The 17,237-nt window shown below is 48.6% G+C and overlaps 1 protein-coding gene and 1 long non-coding RNA gene across 2 annotated transcripts in view; one reads left to right on the forward strand and one right to left on the reverse strand.

Annotated features, from left to right (window-relative positions):
- SMPD3 (sphingomyelin phosphodiesterase 3) overlaps positions 1-17,237 on the forward strand; it is a 251,544-nt gene that overhangs the window by 102,740 nt on the left and 131,567 nt on the right. The window lies entirely within an intron of this gene.
- LOC131482280 (uncharacterized) overlaps positions 13,146-17,237 on the reverse strand; it is a 45,092-nt gene continuing 41,000 nt past the window's right edge. The window contains exon 3 of the long non-coding RNA XR_009246850.1: positions 13,146-13,313. This is a non-coding gene — a long non-coding RNA (uncharacterized LOC131482280). The remainder of the gene's footprint in view (positions 13,314-17,237) is intronic.

The raw sequence follows: 17,237 nt of genomic DNA on the forward strand, positions 1-17,237 counted from the left end.
GAGAATGAAAAGATGTTTGTGTTTCTAGCTCTGCAGCCAACCACTGCTCAAATAATACCCTCTGTGCGTAACCTGGGAGGTTTAATATCTTCAAGGATTTGTAATTATGCAGAAATAGCCTGCAGAAATGTTGAGCTGACGCACAGCTGGAAGGTTATCGGAATATAATGTTCACAACCTCAGAGTTTTTGCTTACAGGTGGAGACGCCCCTCAGCCACTCGGGACATACGTGGGATATGTGGGATCTAAAGGCAGGTCCTGGGGAGGGTAGAAGTGGCACGAAGAGTTCCCTACTTGCTCACTCTCCAGCACACTGAAGCCCCCTCCCCTGCTAGGTCTAAGACCCCTTCCCCACAATGTGAAAGCTCAGATGCAGATGCCAATGACACCCAACCCTAAGGTCAGAAGGAAGAATCTGGGTGCGGTACAGACTCACACAAGAGGAGGATGTTGGTGACCCATGCATCATGTCCCACACTGAGGCCCTCCAGGTGTCCACTGGGGTCAGAAGCACCATGTCTTCCATGTTCGGGAGGCCCTAGGTGCACCTCCTGCTGAAACATTCTCTCTTGCTACCATCTCTCGCTGCTCCCTCTGCTCCACGCATGTTTCCAAAAGAATATCAAGAAGAGGATTTTTTTCCCCCTGCATAATTAGCCGCCTCCTCCCCACCCACCTACACACATCTTTCCTGCTTCCAAGTGGCAGCTGCTCTGATTTCTCCAAGTGGACCGTGCTCTGCCTTCACTGGGTGGATGGAGTGAAATGAAGGGAACTTCAAGGTGAAGCTCAGGGCAAAGACCCTGGTCGCCACCTCTCTCTCTCAGATCCACTACCCCTCTGTCCACATTGAGGTTCCCTTTGGCCACAGCTGCAAGGTCGTTGGTTCCTGGATAGGTCACCAGCCAACTGTCTGGTCCTCCTTCCTTTGCCTTAGGCTGCTTCAGGCCTGACCTCACAGCCTGCAAGAAAATCTCTCATTAGTGAGACCAGCTGCAGCGTACACATCACCCAAGCCAAGGCAGCACAGATAATGTGGACAGAGATCAGCTCACATAACAGGAGGGTCCAGCCAAGGTTCAGGCCGGGCTTCACTGCTCTGGAATTCTCTCCCCTTGACTCTGGTCATTGGCTTTCTTGGCCATGATCAACACAATGCTTCAAACCTAGGTTCACACCTGGCCATCGGAAAGAGCCAGGAGTCCTTTCTCTAAATGGCTTTCCCAGGAATCCATCAGAAATCCCTGCTGGGCCCAACTGACTCTGGGTGTGCTCATCCCTGCGCCAGTCCTTGTGGCTCAGGACATCCAGCTCTCAGGGTCAGACCCTGCAATTAAGGCAGGGTGGGAGATCCTTAGGCTGGGGAGCATGAGCACCCCATACAATTTGGGATACTGTGCAAAGAGATGTAGCAACACATGCCAGAAGACCCCTACATAGGAGGAGGGTCAGTTTCTCTGGGAACTTGGAACTGAGGCTCTTTGACTTCTTTCAGAGAAACAAACATCACTTCGTCCAGCTCAGAAAGAGCTTTCCACGCAGGAGCTGCCTGTCTTAGGCACTTGCTGTGCCCTCAGATCAGGGGGCTGGCCAGGCTGACGCTAACCTGTTCTGCAAGTGGAAGGAGGGAGCAGCAGGTGGTGGTAGGCTGCCTGGGACCATGGGGCTGGATGGAGGATGGGGCCGGGGTGGGGGGCCAGGGTGGCATGTGCTCTCTTCCACAGGCTTCTGACATCTCTAGGACCAGGGGGAGCTTTTGCCATCAGAACTGTGGGTGCCTGTCACACACGTGTTTGGCAGCACAGGACGTTAGGGACAATTTAGGAAAATTCTGACAGCATTTGTGGGACATTTATTTGTTGTCAGGCCTGGAAACAAGCACTGTATAGCTCCCAGTAAGTGGAGAACACACAGCTAATTCTAGGTTTGCGGGAACCCACCTGAAGACGTCAGGCTAAAATAAAGGCACAATGAAGCAATGGGAATCCTGTAATCGGAGTGGGAGGGCCCCCACCAGCCCTTGCCAGCTTTGCCAGCCTCTCTCAGCAGCTGGGAAGAGTCCCTAGGTACTCTCATGTTGCTGTAAGTTATGCCACATACTTTGCTTTTATAAACATGCGATGTGGGGCACTTTAAACTTGCATGTTTCCATTTTAGATACCACAGCTTAGAGGAAAAAACCCTTCTTATGAAATTTTCTTCACTAAAAAAAAAAAAATCTGTTGCTCTAATGTTTTTGAAAAGGGGCTTTGGCGCCAGCGTGTGGCGTGACAGATGGAGCTGCTGCCTGTGATGTCAGCATTCCAAATGGGTGTCAGTTCAAGACTTGGCTGCTCTACTTCATATCCAGCTCCCTGCTAATGAGCCTGAGAGAGCAGCAGAAAATGGTCCAAGTGTTTAGGCTCCAGTACCCATGTGGGAGATCTAGATGGAGATCCCAGGACCTGGCTTTGGCCTGATTTATCCCTAGTCATTGTGGTTGTTTGGGGAGTAAATCAATGCATGGAAGATTATCTCTCTCTGTGTGTTCTGTGTAACTCTGCCTTTCAGATAAATAAGTAAAAAAGAAAAGGGGTTTTAATATCCTGCTTTAATCTCTGTGTCCAATGCTAGGGGTACAAGTTTCTGACAGTACTGGCTGGGTTTAGCTCCCTGTCCAAGAGCTTATCTGAACAAAGGCTCCTTGGTAGCTGTCAGGCCTTGTAAAACTCACTGCCACAAAAATGGCTCTCCTGTAAGTACCCCACCGTGATGATCTCTGCATGCGCTGCTGCTGACCCCTCCCAGCCAATGGCCACAACAGCCAGGTGGGGTCTCTCTTCCCTTCTGCCTCAGTGTGAGAACTTCAGATCCTGCATGAGAACTGCTCAAAACTTCTGTCTTTCTCTGCCAGAGGGGTTTCCTGGGCTAAAACCAAGAAATTGGACATCTTTTCTCCAAATCTCAGAATCCAGAGATCTCACATCAATAAGGAGATAAAGTATTTCCCTCCTTCAGGAGCCTCACATCTGTGGGAATTTCTCTTCAGTGGCAACTGCCCCTCAAGCCTCCAACTGTCAGAGAGCAAAGCCATTCCACAGGCTTGGGAGCTCTGTTCTGGATATCCCCCTCCCCCTTTAGAAGCCCATCTTCCCCCCCCTCGCTAATGGGACTTACTGTGGGCAATGTGAAGGGATGTACTCAGAGACTGGTGACAAGGATCAAGCAAACTGTATCAATCACCGTCTGTATCCAGTGCTGCCCAGAGCGCACAGCAAGTGGGTGCTGGTAAACCAGGATTTTTAACCCAAGGATTTACAAACCCCAGACCCTAGGTGGGCATTCCACTTCCTTCCTTCCAAGACACCGGGCTTGACTTGAATGCTGAACGATGCAGTGGGTCCTGAAAAGAAGGACCAGAGTCCAGAAAGTGACTCCCCTGCCAGACGGAGCAGGGGAGGCTTTGTTGGGAACAACCTCCCTTTCTTGGTGGTGCATTCATTCCCAGGGCCAACTCCCAATTTCATGAAAACACAGGACATCTGTGCCTTCCCCACCCTTAGATTAAGGTTTCCTACAAACCAAAGGGGCCCAGTCATCAAGGTTCAAGCGATGTTTCTGACTCTGGTCTTCCCCAGGAGAGGCTGAGCTCCTAGAACCCACCTGGATGCCACTCATTGCCACATCCAGATGTGCATGTGGTGCTGCCCACTTTCCAGACTTGGGGCAGTGGGAGGTGGGGACGCTGAATCAATCTCACAGGTTTTGGTGAGAAGAACCCTCAGTGATTCTCCAGTTCATCCTTTCGGTTGATGGTGAAGAAATTGAGGTCTGGGGAGGCTAAAGGGTTTCCCAGGAAGCCACTAAAGTGGGATGGAGACAGAGTGGTAAACTGAGTCCTGGATTTCTGATCCTAGGGCAACATTTCTATCAGGGCAATTGATTAGGGAAAGCATCAATAAGGTCAGCACCATTGTACAGCAGTTTAAGCTGCTGCTGGTGATGCTGGTATTTCATATTAGAGTGAAAGTTCCAAGTCCTGGCTTCTCTGGTCCTTACTGTAATGTACCCGGGAAAGCAGCAGAAGATGGTCCACGTGACTAGGCTCCTGCTACCCGTATGAGAGACCTAGATGGAATTTCAGGCTCCTGTCTTCAGCCTGGTCCAGCCCCAGCCATTGTGGCCATTTGGGGAGTGAACCAGTGGATGGAATGCTCTCTGGTCATGGATGACCCATCATCCTCACTTATCCAGGACTAAGGAGTTGACCTGGACACTTACCGCACAGGAAAGACAAAAAAGGGACAAACAGGAACATGTTCTTTTCCTTATGTTTAGCCTTCCCAAAATTCCATAAGCGAGTCACTATTGCATTTCTGTTTTAAAGATAGGAAAACAGGTTTTAGCAATGTCACGTGACCTGATGAAGGCCTGATACTAAATAATTGAAGCAATCTTTCAACCCCAAAAAATTCACCCCCAGAGCTTGTTGGTTTAACCAGCAAGTTACACCTGGGATATTTCCTAAAAGATGAAGAAACTGACAAAATTTGGCTGGTGAAGCATATATTGGGGAAAGATTTTCATTTTATTCTAGAAATAGAGTCTAAGGGATTCATTAAATAAACTTGTGTTTATTGGGAGGGAAGAGAGAAAGAGAGTTCTTCCTCCTGTTTCCCTTCCCCCTTGCCCCCAGCAGTGGCAGCTGGGCCAGGCTGAAGCCAGGAGCCATCACCTGCAGCCTCCCAGGGTGTACACTGACAGGAATGCCAGATCAGAAGTAGAGAAGGGACTCAAACCTGGGCACTCCAATATGGGAAGCAGGTGTCCCAAGCAGGGTTCATCACATCTTTTAAAGGGACCAAGACCCCAAACAGGCTGATGAGAGACGTGGTGGGATACAAAGGTCCACGTGCTAGGCTCACTTCCCTTTGACTCAGAATAGAAACGTGCTCAACGTTGGGATCAGCGCGTGCTGCTATCCCGAGAGAACACCCAGAGGACAGGGCTGGGCAGTGCTGGACTGAGTCCTGAGGGGTTGTGAAATCTCCTTCCCTGGAAGTATTTACAGAGGGGAGGATACTGCCATGATGTATTGAATTTGATCCTTGTAAAATTCTTGGAATGTGACCCTGGAAGACCCTAATTTGAGAGGAAGAAGAGGATCGGAGCTTTACCAGCTCAGCAAAAACAATTTCCTCTACTGTTTTCTCAGAAACTAGCAGGAGTCTTCACAATTCCAGTGGTAAAGAAGCACTTTCCTGGGCCTGGCGCGGTGGCCTAATGACGAAAGTCTTCACCTTAAACGTGTCGGGATCCCATATGGGCACCAGTTCTAATCTCGGCAGCTCCACTTCCCATCCAGCTCCCTGCTTGTGGCCTGGGAAAGCAGTAGAGGACGGCCTAGTGCCTTGGGACCCTGCACCTGTGTGGGAGACCTGGAAGAAGTTCCTGGCTCCTGGCTTCGGATTGGCACAGCACCAGCCATTGTGGCCACTTGGGGAGTGAACCATCGGACTGAAAATCTTCCTCTCTGTCTCTCCTCCTCTCTGTGTATCTGACTTTGCAATAAAAAGAATATATATATATATATATATATATTTTTTAAAAAGAAGCACTTTCCTGACACCAGGGGACTTTAAAAGAGAAACTGCAATGAAAAGGTAATGCAGTGTGGGTGTCTGGCACAGTGGAGGACTTGCTGCTTGGTGCCATAAGCTGTATCAGACAGCACAGGCTTAAGTCCCACCTCTGTTCTTGAACCCAGCTTTGTGCTGGGTCTCTGCCACCCATTTCGGAAATCTGGTCAAGTTGTTGAATCCTAGCTTTGTTCTGGTCCAGCCCCAGCTGTTGCAGACATTTGGGGAGTGAACTGGCTGATGAGAAATCTCTCATCTCTAGTCTTTAAATCCATAAAATTTTAGAAAATACAAATGTAAATTTCCCACGAGATTTTAGAAGTCCCCCGATAGAGAATCAAGATGGTGGAATACAGTAAGGACACATTTAAACAGATGGAGAATCATTAGCCAGGGTGAAAATAGAGATGCTGTGATACTGGAAAATACGAGTGGACAGGCCAGCGACAGAAGGACACCTGGAGACCTGTGGACACAGGGACAGTGGCGTGGTGTTGCAGTGACCAGATATCCTAGCGGTGGTTGGCGGTCGGTGATCAGAGTTCCACTAGTAGCCTGGTGGGAAAGGGAGTTCACCAGGAGCTGAGGAGGTGAACCCAGGCATAGAACTTCCAGTCCTGCTGATTTGTTTGACTCAACTATGAGCAGAGCTCAAGCAGGCAGGTGGAGGAACAAGGTGGATTTCATGGCTCAAACCCCCACCAGTGCCACTTCGGGTGCCATTTTGTGTACCGAGGAAAAGGCTGCGGGGCTGGAGGGACTACACTAAGTCAGGAGTGAGCTCATTTCCAGATAGACACATTGCACTGGTCCCACAGGGAAAATAGTACCGACTTGGCATCCTGCAGGTTCCACCAAATACATCCGGGTGTCCCTCACTCCTAACAGCTAGAAGTTTCCAGCAAGGCCAGAACCATTGACAAACCACAGGTTGTGTCTTGCTAATCTCAGGCGTTGCTTGAACTGAGAGTGGAAGAAAGGCTCTGCAGGTAACAGCGCAGCCACAGCACGGGATCACAAGGGTGGAAAGGGATTAGCCAGAAACTGAGGCTACATTTGCCTGGGGTAAGGGACACTCTTTTCCTCATTTGCACAAAAGCATAGGATAGGCCCATGGAAGACACACTTTCATCTGTCTTTCTCCTTGACAGCATCATTTGACATCTGACAAGCATGAGTCTACATGATCAAGATTTCTTCCCTCTGCTCTAAGCCCACATTTCCCCTCAAAAATGACATCTCTCTTTCCCACCGTCACTGAAGTCAAAATACAGGATTCCTTGGCATTACAAGCTGGCAGCAAGTCCAGGAAACCAGACCTTACCCTGAGGGCAGTGGAGAGCCATGGTGGTTGTAGGCAAGGAGTGTCACGATCATACACTCTAAAGTCAATTCTAATCATAAATATGGAGATTGAATGGCAGGTGCCAGAACAGGTCTGAGAAGCCTAAACTAGGACAAATGTGGGGAAGTTGGCAAAGAAGACATGAATGGGTGAGAAATTAAGGAAGTGAAACTAGCAGGGCATGCTATATTGATCCCTGGGACATTTTTGTTCCCCTAATGAGTCACAGAGGCCTAGGGGAGGGGCTAAGTACCCATTGCACACCAGGCCTCATGTGAGTCCCTGACTCTCCTCAAGTGGTCCTGAGGTAGGAACCATCACACCCACGCAGGAAGCCCAGTTGATGGTCAAAGGCCACCCAATTGGGAAGTGAGGCCACAGCATCAGGCTCCAACTCTCCCAGGATAGGGCACTGGGCCAGACAGCCCAGGGTCTCTGGCCCAGGGTCTGCAGACAGCATGCTTGTAGGTAGCTGGGGCAACACCTCTTGTGGCAGACATCAGGTGTGGCTACATGGGCCACTAGGAATAACCTCCAGCTCCCTGCTCTTGCCTCACTGCCAGTTCTCCAGTGCTGGGACCCTTCCTGACCTGCTTTTAAAGGTGGGGCCCAAGGGAACTGACTGACTCATTACCTATTCATAGAGGGACACAGCAGTGCCAGGACCAGGGCAGGGACTGCGAAGTGTCAGGCAGTTTCTAGACATTTCACACCAAATTTAATGATCCTCAGGACAAGTTAGTATTATTGTATATATACACACACACACATATATATATATATAAATATTAATTTATTTTTATTGGGAAGTTATATATACAGAGAGGAGGAGAGACAGAGAGGAAGAGCTTCTGCCTGCTGATTTACTCCCCAAGCAGCTGCAATAGCTGGAGCTAAGCTGACCCAAAGCCAGGATCCTGGAGCTTCTGTCAGGTCTCCCATGCAAGTGCAGGGTTCTGAGGTCTTAGATTGTCCTCTACTGCTTTCTCAGGCCACAAGCAGCGAGCTGGATGGGAAGCACAACTGCTGGAACACGAACTGACACCCATAGGGAATCCCGGCATGCGCAAGGTAAGGACTTTAGCTGCTAGGCTATCACACCAGGTCCATCCCCATTTATATTTTTAAGTTAAAGTATTTACTTGAAAGACTGGTGGCATGATGATCTTCTGGCTGTGGTGCTGACATCCCATATATGTACCAGTTCTACTCCTGGCTGCTCCACTTTCAATCCAGCTCCCTACTAATGGCCTGAGAGAGCAGGGGAGGATGGCTCAAGGCCTTGGGCCCCTACACCTGTGTGGACTAGTACAACTCAGGCCATTGTGGCCATTTGGAAAGTGAAAAAGTAGATGAAAGCTTCTCTTTCTCTGTAACTTTTTTTTTTGGTAAAAGTTTATTTTTATTGGAAGACAGATTTACAGAGGAGACACAGAGAGAAATATCTTCCATTTGCTGGCTCACTCTCCAAATGGCCACAATGGCCAGAGCTAAGCTGATCCTAAGCTAGAAGCAAGGAGCTTCTTTCTGGTCTCCCATGTGGGTGCAGGGTCCCAAGGCTTTGGACTGTCCTTAGCTGCTTTCCCAGGCCTTAAGCAGGGAGCTGGATGGGAAGTGGAGCAGTTGGAACATGAACCAGCACATATATGGGATCCTGGTACTTGCAAAATTAGTCGATTGGGTCATCATGCTGAGGCCTCTCTGTAACTCTTTCAAGTAAAAAAATAAATAAATCTTTAAAAATTTATTTACTTGAAGGGCAGTGGTGGGGGAGGGAGGAGTGAGGAAGGGAGAGAGAAATCTCCTAACCCCTGATTGCCTCCCCAGTGTTCACAAAAGTCAGAGCTGGGCCAAACCCCAGCTAGGAGCCAGGAGCTCAATCCAGGGTCTCCTATGTGGGACTTGTGTTGTCATCTGCACCCTCCCAGGATGCTCATTTGTGGCAAGCTGGAATCAGAAGCCGAGCTAAGACTCCTGTTGAGGCACTCCAATAGTGGGAGGCAGGCATCCCAAATGGCAGCTTAACTGCCGTGCCAGTGGCCTGCTCCTCTTCCCCACTGTACAGACAACTGAATGGAGGAATAAAGAGGTTTAGGTTTTTGCTCATAAATACCTGGCCAGGCTGGGGCTGAACCCAGGTGGTCTAGCCCCAACCATCACCCATTCCCTCTACCTGTCCTTCCCATCCTGTTTGCAGCCCCTCCTAGATTTCCTACCTCAAAAGATATTCTACTCTCCTGCCTGCAGACCTGGATATCGGACCAGGGCTGAGTGACTGTGACCCAGTCATGTCTTCTGGACCCGACCTTGGCTTATTCAGCCAACTCCTCCCATCTGTTCTGGCCAGCACACTCAGCCTAAAAGAAGCTACGCCTGATCTTTGGGTGGAGAATGGACAGCCTCACAGGCAGGATGACCCTCAAGAGGTCAGATGAGGGCTGAGAGCTAGATCCACCAGCGTCTTGCCTGCCACAGCCTTGCCGTGTGCACAGCCCACAGACCACAAAGACATGGAGTCCAGTGTTCTGCCCAGTTTAAAATAAGACAGACTTGGCTCTGCAGTGAGAGGTGCCAGGCTGCTTCTGGAAATGGATGCATGTAAAGGAAGATCTCAGGATGTAAGCTGGTAATCCACTGTGACTATGTTAACCACTGTTTTCTCCTGGTGGGAGGGGTGCTCAGCCTAGCCTTCCACCCCCTTTTCAGACCCCATTGCTCTTGCCAGTTTGGCCTGGGTGTCCAAGACTTCTCTGGACCCCAGACGAGTGATCACTGCTGAGAAGACAAGGAGGTACCACTGAGGCTTAAGGACAGAGGCCTTGGGTACCAAGGGTGGGCCTAACTGGGCTTCAGCCTCCCCTACTCTGGTGGCTACTACTCCTCTCCAAGGCAACTGTGCCTCTCAGGCCATCAGGGTCCTGAGCTAGCTTGTCATTCCCCTAAAAGATCAGGCAGGTGAGGCCTAGAGATATAGGGCACCTAGGAAACCAGTGGCAAAGCCAGGATTGGGGTTCCCATCTGTCCCTGTAATTGGAGCATCCAATTACATTCCATACCCATGCCCAGGAAAGGCCTTTTGCACTCTGGTGCGTAGGGCAGCCCCAATGTGCCATCCTGGCAGTGACACAGAGATGCCATCCTCCAGGAGCCTCCCCTCACCACACATGAAGAAAACATAATGAGAACTTCCAAATTAGAGATGGGCCATCGTGGCAGAGAACTTGAACTACGAATAGAAGAAAGCTGGCTGCCTCGCCAGTGCACCTGGGACAGTCTGAATACTGAGGCCAGGACCCTCCCAGAAGCAGGCTTACAGCCCCATCATGGGCCCTGGGAGGCTGCTGTAGAGGACTGGAAGGGGTCAGCTCTTGGCAGAGTTGGGGGAATTTCACATCAGCATTTAAGTTTGGGGAAGGCGTACAGCTTCCATCTAGTGTGGACATACTTCTGCTGGGGTGGGGGAAAGGATTATCAAGCTTTGGGGAGAGGCCTGGCCATCCTACAGGATAGATGTTTTTTTTTAATGACAGTTACATAGTTGATGAAGGTGGGAAGGATTGAGGGTTAGAGAGAAGTGGGTGGGATAATTGTTTCTAAGGTTCTATTTCTTCTTCCTGTTTCTCAGGGAAGGGAGGAGACAAGGGGAGGAGCCATACCCAACCTCCTAACCACCCCAGTGCCCAATGATGGGGAATGGCTACCCAGTATCACCCCAGGGTCCTGATGTGGCGCATGCTCCAAGGGTTCTGCCCAGGTGGGTTTCGATAATTCTGAAATGCTCTCGATCTTGCTGTTCCAAGGATGAGAAATCCCTTCCTATGACAGGATACATTCTTAGAGGTGGATGATAGATGGATGTGCAAGGAGATTCAGAAGCAGCCAATTCAGCACCACCATCAGCTGACTGTCCTGGATGTTTACTGGATGCCAGGCCCAAGCTAAGCATTTGCCTGTGTTTTATAGATGAGGCATAGAGGTTAAGCAACCTGCTGAGGGTCACACAAGGGGAAGAGGTAGACACAGATCATGGACCCAGGAAGCTGTCTCCAATGCCTGTGGGTCTAACCACAACATGACCCAGCCTCCCCGTGGGTGGTCACTGGTTGGGGCCAGCATTGTGGTGCAGTGGGGAAAGCCACTGCTCGGGATGATGCCGGTTTGAGATCATCAGGCTCTGACTCACCCCATCTGGCTTGACAGGTTTTGCATAAGGAAAGACATAAATAATGCTTGGCCATGACTGAGGATGATGGGCAGCTGGGAGGCAGAGAGGAAGGGAGGGACAGCTGATGAGGACGACAAAGTTCAGAGTTCCCTGGCAGCAGTGTCAGTTCCATCCACTAGCATGCGGCTTACTTAGGGGAACAGATCCAGCGGGGGAAGGCTGTGCTGCATCTGAGCACCGTTCCATCACTTGGTTAGCACTGCATCTCTCAGCAGGTATCCAGACAGGCTTTGCTTAGAGAAATCTACATGCCAGGGGAAAGCTCCCAGGGTCTCCATACCAGTGCTGTGGTTGCCCAGAGCCAAAGATCCTGGCTCCTGACCCGTATGTGCTTCTGCCTCCTCCTCCCACCCAGTGGTTACAAGTGGGTTCGTGACCACAGTGTCTGAAGGCAGCAAGGCCCTGCTGAAGGGCAGGGTGCTAGTTGGAATCCAGGTGGCCCAACACAAGCAGAGGCTCTGGAGAGGAAGTGAGGTGCTTCTGGGTGGAGACCCCTGGGGTGGTGTGCCCCAAAACTCCATCCCTGGGCTGCCAGTGCCAGAACAAAGGAGCACAGAGGCTGTGCCATTCGACCTTGGGACAACCCAGTGCGCTTCTCAGGAAGGATGCTGGATAGCAGCAGGAAGGAGCTAACAGGCAGCTTAGCCCAGAGCTAAGACAGAAAGACATGAATTCATTGCTGCAGGCTGCCCTGGGCGGAAATGGACAGGGTCCCACAGAGCCTGGCTGTGCTGAATCCTAGCAGGGGCCAGCTGCCTGGAAAGCTGTCAGTCACCCTTACCCTAGGAGTCTTACCTAGGCCTAGAGGAGCAGTCACTGAGAGGGGTATCTGGCCACAGCTGGCACTTAGGGTGTCCATCCTGGAGCTCTGGGCCACTCAGACCACTCAGAGCCTAGAAGTGGTCTGGAAAGCGGGAAAAGGGCCAAACAGCTTCAGGCTGGCCTGGACTCCCAGCTGCTCCAGGGAACTAAGTGTGCGCATAAAAAAGGCCGGCTCTGGCCTGGGAAAGCAGGAGAGGACAGCCCAAAGCTTTGGGACCCTGCACCCGCGTGGGAGACCCGGAGGAGGTTCCAGGTTCCCGGCTTCGGATTGGCACGCATCGACCCGTTGCGGCTCACTTGGGGAGTGAAACATCGGATGGAAAATCTTCCTCTGTCTCTCCTCTCTGTATATCCGGCTTTCCAATAATAATAAAAAAAAAATCTTAAAAAAAAAAAAGGCCGGCTCACTGCTCCTGTGTATGCCTGCGCTGGTGCTATGTGAGGCCTGCATTGTGCACATTTGCAGAAATTCCGAGTTCACAATTACCGAGGGCCCTTGCGAGTATTAATTAAGGCTCAAGCCCCCTGGGGCCCGGAGCTGATTCTCATTAAGCTCATTCTGCAGAGCCTATAACTCAGCTTCCAGCCGGCAGAATTGCCTCCCCATGCCATGGGGTGGCTTTGGGTCTCCTGATGCCTCCGTGACATTTGTGCCAGCATCAAGTTCAGAGCAGACAGACTGCGGATTCTTGTTAGAGTGACAGTCACAGGCAGGGTTTTTCCCCTTTGGCTTTTTGAAACCAGCTTTATTCAACTATAAGTCATATCTGACACATTTTACCCCCTGAAAGTGATCCATTTGTGGCTTTTAGTGTAGTTCCAGAGTTGTGCCTGTATCACCACATCAATTAACATTCAGAACATTTTATTACCCCAGAAAGAAACCCTACATCCCTAGGCCAATTTCCTGGTATAGTTCCCACTGCTGATATACTTTGTCCTTATAGATTTGCCTGTTCCAACTTTTTATTTATTTTTATTATGGCAAAACATAGATAACATAAAACTTACTGTTTTAACTATATTAATATTTATTTTTCTTTTAAAATTTGTCTTTATTTGTATTAATATTTATTTGACAGGTAGAGTGACGGGGGGGGCGGGGGAGAGAGAGAAATCTTTCATCTGCTAGTTCATTTCCCAAGCGGCGTAACCTGGTTCCAGGAGCCAGGAACTCCATCAACATCTTCCACATGGGTGGCAGGGATTCAAGCACAGGAACCATCATCTGTTGCCTTGCAAGAACATCATGAGGAAGCTGAATTGAAGGCAGGGCAGTTGAGACTCAACCAGCACTCCAATCTGGAATGCAGATGTTGCAATTAGTGGTGATTTAGCCATTTTTGGCCACAATATTCACACCTTTTACTGATACCTTCATCACTGGGCTAAACTTCTGCCCATTGGTTTGCGGGTTTTTTTTTTTTCTTTGTAACTCAAAAATTATATTTACTTAGAAACATTCGTAATACCAATAAAACAGCTGTCAACATTTCTTGTTTTTGCTATTTAGAGTAGAATTCAGCTAACAGAACAACAACTATTTCATATAAGCTGCATCAGAGATAGCTAAAGATGAAAAATATCCCTGTCTCCATATAGAACTAATTTGTGGTGTGCACCAACAAAAATCTGCTTTAAATTCCTATGCCAATTCACATCCCCTACACAGTATAAGCAAGGTTAGTGGTTGTTGAAAATACCACCAGGACAGGGTTATCCAAAGAAGTATTCAGTAGTGTTGAACTCTGCAAAACAAAACAAAACAAAACAAAACCACACAAAAAAAGCAAAAAACAAAAACAAGACATTGTACAGTTTAAAATATTTTTTACAAAGCTTTATGTTTCAATTGCTGTCTTGAAAAGGTGTTCATTGTGGACCAAGCATGAAGGTTCAGTGGCTAAGTGGCGTTGCAACTGCTGGGATCCCACATGGGCAGCAGTTTATGTCCCGGCTGCTACGCTTCCCTTCCAACTCCCTGCTTATAGTCTGGGAAAGCAGTGGAGGATGGCTCAAGGCCTTGGGACCCTGTACCCACGTGGGAGACCTGGGAGAAGATCCTGGTTTTGGATCAGCTCAACTCCAACTCACTGAAGATCTTTGTCTTTCCTCTCTGTAAATCTACCTTTCCAGTAAAAATAAATAAATCTTTTTTACTGCAAAGAAAGAAGGAGAGACAGAGAGGAAGACCTTCCATCCGATGATTCACTTCCCAAGTGACCGCAACAGCCGGTGCTGCACTGATCCATAGCCAGGAGCCAGGAACTTCCTTCAGGTCTCCCACACAGGTGCAGGGTCCCAAGGCTTTGGGCCATCCTCGACTGCTTTCCCAGGCCACAAGCAGGGAACTAGATGGGAAGCAGAGCCACTGGGATTGGAACTGGTGCCCATATGGGATCCCGGCACGTTCAAGGTGAGGACTTTAGCTGCTAGGCCATGGTGCTGGGCCCTAAATCTTTTTTTAAAAAAAGACAAAGAGTTCATTGTGTACAGAAGGTCAAATGCTTCCTTAATAAGAAAACACACGGCACTGGAACCAACATAGTCATCATCTTCATCTTCCTCCTCTTCCTTCTTTGTCTAGCTCTTTCCACCTTGAGACTCCCTTGTTTGCTGCACTAGGCTTTCTGTTAGCTCGGCTTGCGACAGGCCCCTCTGCATGTCCTCCCTTCAGCTTCGCAGCGTCTCTCCAGCCTGCTGTCCTCTGCAGCACTGTGACTCCACATCTCCCTCTGTTTGTGAATAGCATCATGATGGATTGGCCAGGAGGTCCTCCTGTGATTTTGGGGTGATACTCAGAACAAAACAAGAAGGCTGAAGGAGGCCTCTTGGATGCCTTGGAAGCCCTTTAGGAGGGATCTAGCTATTTCTCTCTTTTTAGATTTATTGATTTTTATTGGAAAAGCAGATATACAGAGAGGAGGAAAGACAGAGAGGAAGATCTTTTTTTTATTATAAATAATACATATTTATTAAAAATTCAAATACAGAAATAAAAGCACAATATCCCACCCAGTATACAGCCAGCCACATAAATCCCCTTCCCTCTAATCCCATTCCCCAGAGATTATCACTGTGAACAAGTTAAAGTATATCCTTTGAAACATTTTCCTTTGTATATACAAGTATATATAAACACACATAAATGCACTTTTGCCTTTTACAAAAATGAAATCATGTAAATGTACATATTAATCTTCAATTTCTATCTTCATTCATTCAATATACAGAAAATTCACAACAAATCTGATTATCAGTCCTCTTGGGTTCGTTTTCCATTATATAAAATTCATATTCAAGCATCAATTACAAAACTCTTGATAATATAGTTCCTGCCATCTTTGAGTCTCATCTCTAACCACTCCAGTATGAAAAGACTGGAACATAAATTACCTTAAATTCTTCCTGAAACAAAGGCAGTACAATCAAACAAACAAACAAACAAACTAGGAACACACTCTGTCATTCCTAGATTTTGGCCTTTTCACTTTGTGTTACATTCTGCCTGGACTTTTCCATCTGGCAAGTCCCTAATTCTTCCAACAATCAGTTGGAAATCAGCTTAAAAATGATCTCTAGAAGATAAGACTTCTCAACTTTTTTCAAGACATAATCACTTCTCTATTTACCCCCTATACTTTATCGCTAGCTTCTTAATTGTACTTATCTCACAGAGGAAGATCTTCCATCCGCTAATTCACTCCCCACATGGCTGCAACAGCTGGAGCTGAGCCAATCTGAACCCAGGAGCCAGCTTCTTCTGGGTCTCCCACATGGGTGCAGGTTCTCAAGGCTTTGGGCCGTCCTCGACTGCTTTCCCAGGTCACAAGCAGGGAGCTGGATGGGAAGTGGGGTCACTGAGACAGGAACCAGCATGCATATGGGATCCTGGCGCATTCAAAGTGAGGACTTTAGCCACTATGCTACCACACCGGGCCCCCTTTATTTTTTCCATACCATCTATCCTCCATGTCTTCATGTTTTCCCTTCTTTTTTCAGACACCTACTGAGCACTTTTTAAGAAAACATAAAGAAGCTAATGGAAGCATCTGAAAGCTTCATCTTGTGTTCCTTTGGGCAAGTTTGCACAGAGAATGCACATGATGCTATTTGCCTCTCTGCTTCTTGGAGTCTCCTTTGCCCATATCTAGTTAGTAAGGTGGAGTAAGTAGTGCCTGTCCAGCTCTCACTCGCCTTGGTGCTGTGTCTATGGAGCTCAGTGACTGGCATGCTTTGAGAGCATATAATATGTCTACCCAAAGCATCTCAGGTTTAATAAATGTAAACACTGCCTTCTTCGCTTTCTTTTTTACTAACATGTTCCCCAGAACTAATCCCAAGTTCTGAAGTAAGTATGTTTCTTTCTTGTCCATTTTTTTTTTAAGTTTTTGACTTTATATCCATTACACTATATGGAATTGCTTTACGTTTTGAAACGCATTAAGAGTTGCCATTCTAATGTCCTGCCCGTCTTCACTTCTCTACTCCACCCATATGACTGGGATGTGAGGGCTGTCACCTGTGTCTGGTTTGTTCTTTGTGCTGCAGGACAGTGATGCTGGGCATGTGCACCATACCCTGTTTATCCTGGGATGCCTCATGGGAGTCCTCACCAGGGAAGCCAAGGCTGCTCTATTGCAGATGGACACACACACACACACACACACACACACACACACACACACACACACTCCTGAGTAGGGGAGGAAGCCCCTGAGCAAGGACGCCCAAGCATTTGGCCTCCCTATCATAACCAGGCTCTGTGAGCAGAGATGGGAGTGGCATGCCCATGCCCAACTCATTTTGGGACAGCATCTTAGAGAGGAAGCAAACCACTCCCAGGTGACCCTGTTTGGTTGCATCACTATAGCCACCCTTTCTGGAGTTTGGAATCTCTGAGGCGGCTCCAAGCTGGGAAGCCTCACCCCAAGGATATGCACCCACAGGAAGCCTCCGGCTCAAGCATAACCGTCCAGGGCTGCCTCCGGCTGCTCTTCCTGTGAAGTTTTCCACATGACTCAGGAGCCTGAAGCTCTTAGGGGACTAATGGACATCACCTCCGGCATACGCACTTGACCAATGCCTGCTGAGAAAGCAATCAAATGAGCGAATGAATGAGAACACGCCCCAAGTCCCAGGGACAATGCCTGGAGAAGAGTGGCTGTAATTAACAGGTGTGTTTTTCTAGTTGGGTTTATTGAAGTTTTATGTACATGCAGTAAA

Source organism: Ochotona princeps, chromosome 16 (genome assembly GCF_030435755.1).
Source record: "Ochotona princeps isolate mOchPri1 chromosome 16, mOchPri1.hap1, whole genome shotgun sequence".
Taxonomy (NCBI): domain Eukaryota; kingdom Metazoa; phylum Chordata; class Mammalia; order Lagomorpha; family Ochotonidae; genus Ochotona; species Ochotona princeps.